The sequence below is a fragment of the Bison bison genome, unplaced genomic scaffold (genome assembly GCF_000754665.1).
Source record: "Bison bison bison isolate TAMUID 2011002044 unplaced genomic scaffold, Bison_UMD1.0 scf7180017864537, whole genome shotgun sequence".
NCBI classification, from domain to species: domain Eukaryota; kingdom Metazoa; phylum Chordata; class Mammalia; order Artiodactyla; family Bovidae; genus Bison; species Bison bison.
The window spans coordinates 2,246,844-2,254,608 of NW_011495085.1; positions in this window are offsets into that span (position 1 = coordinate 2,246,844).

Genomic DNA, 7,765 nt, shown 5'->3' on the forward strand with positions numbered 1-7,765 from the left:
CGCAAAAAACACCCATGAAGAAGTTGATGCGGTGTTAGAGCCAATATCTCATTGTTGTTCAGATCATCTGTCATCCCACCGGACCACACAAGTAGGAGTCAAGAGGAAATTCATCTTTTATATTGACATCACACATGTCTTTTTTTTTTTTTTTAAAGAGGCATTGGTAAATTTCACTTGATACCAAAATCTGAAAGAAGTAGTGAGAAAGTTTAAAATGAAGTTTCAAATCTCTCTAAAAGGATGAAAATTATCTAACATAGGGGGCATTTCTAGTCTTCTGTAGAAGAAAAGCATTTCTCCTGTAGCATGAATTTTAGGTAGTTTTATTCGTGCAGTGCTTGTCTATGTTCACAAATCCACATAGCAGGCTAATTTAAATAACCTAAAACTTTCCCCAGTGCCATTAAACTCAAAGTGGCATTCTATTACATACCCACCAGGATGGCTAAAATTAAAAATCAAGATAATAAATGGTGGTGAGAATATAGAACAACATGAATTCTTTTATGTTGTTGACAGGAGTATAAACTGGTAAGCTGGTAAATACACATTTGGAAAACTATGAGAAAATAACTGCTAAAGCTAGTGGAATGCCAGAAAATGGTGAGCAGCTGACTTTCAGGAGAACACTGGACGGGACTGGGAAAGGGGGGTGTGGATTCTAGTACTGCCTATGATGCAAATGCTCCCCTGAGAGCCAATTTCAAGCTACTAATGTGACATCACTGAAGAGGAACTTTCTGAACATCTTACCTTTGACTGGAGCCAAATATATATCTTTTCCACAATCCTAAGTATTTCCTCCTAATTAGAACCCCCAAAGAGATGTATATGTATATATGTATAATGTTCACCAAAAGCTGCATACAAGAATATTTATAGCAACAAAATCTATAAAAATTGGAAACGGGCAACAACCCAATTTTCTTTCTCCCCTCAAGCAGCCACTCATCTCATCTAGTCCAAAGTAGGCAGAAGTATTCGTCTATTATTCACTACAATACCTTCTACCTCGTAGACAGTCGATAGTAAGTATTCACTATATAGCTGTTGACTGAAAGAATAGATTAACTGATGAATCAACAGCAGATGTCTTTTTTGCCCCAGAAAAAGAATCAATATTTCCTTCTTGGATGTTCTCAATCCAATCTGGATTAGAGATGAAGAAAGAACCCTTTGGAATATTCTTGTGCTTCAAAAGAGTTTATGAATCTGAAAGTATTTTAGGAAGAAATGTACTGATCACATCTGCTTCCTTAACCATTCAGTCTGTACATGCCAGTGCTCATTTGCTTCCTATTTTAGCCCTATCGGGACAAGTTAAGGAGCCACCGGAAAGAAAAATGCAGTGTACCATCTCACTCTGGCAAATGTACTCATTTGACAGAAAAAGTTGTTTCAAATTGTAATCACTAAAGACATGGACAAACTTAGACAGCATATTAAAAAGCAGAGCCATCACTTTGCTGACAAAAGGTCCGTATAGTTAAAGCTAAAGCTATGGCTTCTCCAAGAATCATATACCAACTTGAGAGTTGGACCATAAAGAAGACTGAGCACCAAAGAACTGATGCTTTCAAACTGTGGTGCTGGAGAGAATTCTTGAGAGTCCCTTGGACTGCAAGGAGATCAAATCAGTCAATCCTAAAGGAAGCTAACCCTGAATATTTGTTGGAAGAACTGATGCTGAATCTGAAGCTCTAGTATTTTGGCCACCTGATGTGAAGAGTTGACTCATTGGGAAAGACCCTGGTGCTAGGAGAGATGGAAGGCAGGAGGCGAAGAAAACGACAGAGGATGAGATAGTTAGGTAGCATGACTGATTCAATGGACGTGAGTTTGAGCAAACTCTGGGAGACAGTGGAGGACAGAGGACCCTGGCATGCTGCAGTCCATGGGGTCACAAAAGAGTCAGCTGCAACTTGGGCAACAAGAAAAGACATTGACTCCCACACATGGGAGACTGTGTTAATCTAAGACATAATTTTTGAACCTGCATTAAACTTTTTAGGAGATATGCTTAAAGTCCTTTCTCCCCCATGGGATTTCAATGGAGAAATCTTAGAATCCTTGCCTTCAGCACAGCTTTTTAAAAAGCAATTCTTGTTGCTATTCCTGGGAAAACAGATCTGTAAAATCTTTAATAATTTCCCAAGATATGAAGTGAGCAATCCTTTCAGGACATCAAAAATACTGTTCATCTGTATGGTCTCCTGTGTCCCAAAATCTGTGTTCTCTTTCTTATTTTCTAGTCTGGGGTTGAAATAATTCATTAAAATGGAAATCAATCACCAATAATGTAAACCAAACCAGAAGGAGATTTTTCAGTGTTTCTCTAAGCCAAATGTTTAGATCTGCCTTATTCAAAATCACTTATATTTGAAATTGTTTAAAATCTCATTTGATTTATTAATCCCCAGAAGTATATAAATGATATATAATTATTCTACCAAGTTACAGAGGCTGATGTATACGATTTTATGGCACCTAATTGGGGGGCCACCAGAAGGATTCCTATTTATAACAACAACAAGGATTCCTATTTATAACAACAACAACATCAAACTGTATTTCTTTTAAGAAAAAAACTATAAAGTGGAGTTTTATTTTTAACACACAAAGAGGATCCTTCTTTATAGCAAATATAGATGGAGATGGACTGGGAGTAAGGAAGGAAATGGTGCAGACCTGAGAAATGAAAACGTGCAACAAAATGATCTGGAAACCTTATAGACTTAGCCTGGTAGGGGTCTGTCTGTTTTAGAGAGAATTAGTGGAAGAGCAAGAAAGATGTTGATGCCTTTGATCAATGAGAAACCCTGGAGAGGCAAGACTTAGAGTTCAGGGTTAAAAAGAGATTAAAAGCAAAACGCTTAGAGGAGATGGGGTGGCAGAGAGAGCCAGAAATTCTCTACATAAGGGAGCCAGCGAGCACAGGACCACAATCAATCTCTAATTTCTCACACTTTGTTCAGCTCTTTGTTCAAACCACTGATACCATATTATTTCACAGCATCTGTGCCAGCTTTAACTACAAAATATTTAAAAAACTGTCCCTGAAAGGATGCAATTTCCCTTCAATATCATAATTAAATAAATGTAGTTAAAAGGAAGCTCTTATAACAAGCTTAGAAACGAGATCATTTCTTTCCTCAAGAGGTGGCCTTCTTTTAGGGTCCAGATGGCAATGTTGACCCTTATTAACACAAATTGTACAGGAGGCAGTGATCAAGACCGTCCCCAAGAAAAAGCAAGGCTAAGTGATTGTCTGACAAGGTCTTACAAATAGCTGAGAAAAGAAGAGAAGCTAAAGGCAAAGGAGAAAAGGAAAGATATACCCATTTGAATGCAGAGTTCCAAAGAATAGCAAGGAGAGATAAGAAAGCCTTCCTTAGCAATCAATACAAAGAGAGAGAGGAAAACTATGGAATGGGAAAGACTAGAGATCTCTTCAAGAAAATTAGAGATACCAAGGGAACATTTCATGCAAAGATAGTCACAATAAAAACCAGAAATGGTATGAACCTAATGGAAGCAGAAGATATTAAGAAGAGGTGGCAAGAATACACAGAGGAACTATACAAAAAAAGATCTTCATGACCCAGATATCCATGATGGTGTGATCACTCATCTAGAGCCAGACATCCTGGAATGTGAAGTCAAGTGGGCCTTAGGAAGGATCACTACGAACAAAGCTAGTGGAGGTGATGGAATTCCAGTTGAGCTATTTCAAATCCTGAAAGATGATGCTGTGAAAGTGCTGCACTCAATATGCCAGCAAATTTGGAAAACTCAGCAGTGGCCATAGGACTGGAAAAGGTCACTTTTCATTCTAACCCCAAAGAAAGGCAATGCTAAAGAATGCTCAAACTACTGCACAATTGCATTCATCTCACATGCTAGCAAAGTAATGCTCAACATTCTTCAAGCCAGCCTTCAACAGTACATGAACTGTGAACTCCCTGATGTTCACGATGGATTTCGAAAAGGCAGAGGAACCAGAGATCAAATTGCCAACATGTGCTGGATCACTGAAAAAGCAAGAGAGTTCCAGAAAAACATTTACTTTTGCTTTATTGACTATGCCAAAGTCTTTGACTGTGTGGATCACAACAAACTGTGGAAAATTCTTTAAGAGATGGGAATACCAGACCATCTGACCTGCCTCCTGAGAAATCTGTATGCAGGTCAGGAAGCAACAGTTAGAGCTGGACATGGAACAACAGACTGGTTCCAAATAGCGAAAGGAGTACGTCAAGGCTGTATATTGTCACCCTGCTTATTTTACTTATATGCAGAGTACATCATGAGAAACACTGGAGTGGAAGACACACAAGCTGGAATCAAGATTACTGGGAGAAATATCAATAACCTCACTCAGATGACACCACCCTTATGGCAGAAAGTGAAGAAGAACTAAAGAGCCTCTTGATGAAAGTGAAAAAAGAGAGTAAAAAGTTGGCTTAAAGCTCAACATTCAGAAAACGAAGATCATGGCATCCGGTCCCATCACTTCAAGGCAAATAGATGGGGAAACAATGGAAACGATGACAGACTTTATTTTTTTGGGCTCCAAAATCACTGCAGATGGTGACTGCAGCCATGAAATTAAAAGACACTTGCTCCTTGGAAGAAAACTATGACCAACCTAGACATATTGAAAAGCAGAGACGTTACTTTACCCACAAAGGTCTGTCTAGTCAAGGCTATGGTTTTTCCGGTAGTCATGTATGGATGTGAAAGTTGGACTATAAAGAAAGCTGAGCACCGAAGAGTTGGTACTTTTGAACTGTGGTGTTGGAGAAGACTCTTGAGAGTCCCTTGGATTGCAAGGATATCCAACCAGTCCATCCTAAAGGAAATCAGTCCTGAATATTCATTGGAAGGAACGATGCTGAAGCTGAAGCTCCAATACTTTGAGCACCTGACTCATTGGAAAAGATCCTGATGCTGGGAAAGATTGAAGGCTGGAGGAGAAGGGAACAACAGAGGATGAGATGGTTGGATGGCATCACCAACACAATGGACGTGAGTTTGAGTAAGCTCTGGGAGTTGGTGATGGACAGGGAAGCCTGGCGTGCTGCAGTCCATGGGGTCACAAAGAGTTGGACATGACAGCGACTGAACTGAACTGTGCCTATCACCTAAACTGTGCCATGTAGTTTATCCAAGCAAATCAATGACTGTTAGCAGTCCAGAATTACACAGAAGTGTCTTCCCTGATAAAATAAAACTTCTCAGAAAAGATTAATCTGACCCTCTCTTAACACTGAGATCTGACGTAGCTGTCTAACTGCTGCTGCTGCTGCTAAGTCACTTCAGTCGTGTCCGACTCTGTGCGACCCCATAGACAGCAGCCCACTAGGCTCCTCTGTCCCTGGGATTCTCCAGGCAAGAATACTGGAATGGGTTGCCATTTCCTCCAATGCATGAAAGTGAAAAGTGAAAGTGAAGTCTAACTGCTACATATATGTAAAAATACAGTTTTTGTACCAAATATGTGTTGGAGGCAACCAAATTAAATCTATTACCCTAATTTCAGTTGCTTTGGGGTAACTGAATGTCACTTATACCATAGGGTAGTCCAGTATAGATAAAAATTAATTTAAATAAAAGAATTCAATTAAATCAAACATGAAAAAAAATTATCTTTAAAGTAAGAGTCATACAGTTCTCTTTTTAAAAAAATTTTAACAATGGTCACTGTTCTGTGATATATATACACATTAAATCTTTGCATCTTAAACTGATACAGTGCTCTATGTCATTATATCTTAATAAAAATGGAAGAAAAAATAAAATAATTTAAAAAAATTTAAAAAGCACATCTTGGTTGGATAATAACCATGCTTAAAATTATTCCTTACACAATCAGGCTGAGACACTGTATAGAAAGAACCACTTTCTATACAATGAAGACAGCTACACCATCAGTAACATAAAATTCTGACAAAATCAAACCAGATGCAAAGAATGGCAATTATAGTAAAAATTCTTACCGCAGTATCCATGAGTACACAAAGGTGGGACTGATGTAAATTTTAATAACTTTTCCATAATGTAAAATGTGTTCAGAAAATGACAAGAAACAAACTCTAGGTTCAAGTTCCATGATGTGAAGTATCACATCAACATGCTACCTAGAGAAGCTGCGTAGGAACAGGCTAGGGAGGCAGACTCTGGAGGTGGGCTCTGATTCCCGCCTCACCTGTGCAGCCGCTGGCCCTGTCCGTGGTTCATGACACCTGCCTGTCCTCCTGTGGGCCCCAAGACGGTACACAGATGCCCCAGGGTCACAGGTCCAGTCATTCAATTGTTCTCTGAATGGACCCCAGTATAGAGCCAGGTTCTCCACACTGCAGAACCAGAAAGGGGTCTTGATCAATGAGCCCAGCAGTTTCTCAGGAACAGCACAAAAGAGAGAGATCATAGGTCACTTAGAGTGCCAGTCCTTAAAAGCAACCCCGTGAAGTAAACATTGCTATGTTCATTGTTCACATGAGGGAACTAAGATTGGGATGTCTGACTCTCCCATGGCAACAAAGCGCCTGAATGGTAGAGCAGCTCTTCAAGCCCTAGCCTGGACTCCCCAGGACTGCCATGCAGGAACCGTCCCCATAAATGCCCTTCTTCCAAAAGAAAGACATATGTATAAGGATATCCATATTTTTATAATCTAGCCCAGCATTTCACGAGCGTGGTCTGGGAATCCCTGGGGGTGTTCAAGACCTTTTCAGGGAGACCATGAGATCAAAACTATGTTCATAATAATGAGAAAACATTATTTGTCTTCTTACTCTCACTCCGCTATGAGCCCACAGTGAAGTTCACCAGAGGCTGCCTGACCTGTGATGTCACAACAGATTGAACGCAGAAGCAGATATAAGAATACACATGTCTTCTATTAAGCCAGACATTAAAGACACTTGCAAAAAAATAAAAACAATACTACTCTTCTCACTAAAGTTAATTTTTACGTTTTAGAAAATAAGACTTTTTTTTTTTGGCTGTGCCATGCAGCTTATGGGATTTTAGCTCCCCGACCAGGAACTGAAAGCAGGAACTCAGCAATAAGAGCACAAGTCTTAACTGCTGGACCACCAGGGAATTCCCAAGATTGTTTTTCATTAAGACATTATTTATGTTAACATGTAATGGGGATTGCTATTTCTAAACAAATCATCCATATATTAATTATTTTTCAGTTTTAAGTTTGAATACACTAAGTATCTCTAGATACATATACTCATAGAGAAAAGCTTTTTCAGAGCCTCAATAATTTTCTTCTGGTCCAAGAATATGTCTAAAAAATAATTACACTCCATTTACAATAATTTTTAAGAGTCTAGAGATGAGTCAGTTCAGTTCAGTTCACTTCAGTCCCTCAGTTGAGTCCGACTTGTTGCGACCCCATGAATCGCCGCATGCCAGGCCTCCCTGTCCATCACCAGCTCCCGGAGTTCACTCAGATTCACGCCCATCGAGTCAGTGATGCCATCCAGCCATCTCATCCTCTGTCGTCCCTTTCTCCTCCTGCCCCCAATCCCTCCCAGCATCAGAGTCTTTTCCAGTGAGTCAACTCTTCCCATGAGGTGGCCAAAGTACTGGAGTTTCAGCTTTAGCATCATTCCTTCCAAAGAAATCCCAGGGCTGATCTCCTTCAGACTGGACTGGTTGGATCTCCTTGCAGTCCAAGGGACTCTCAAGAGTCTTCTCCAACACCACAGTTCAAAAGCATCAATTCTTCGGCGCTCAGCTTTCT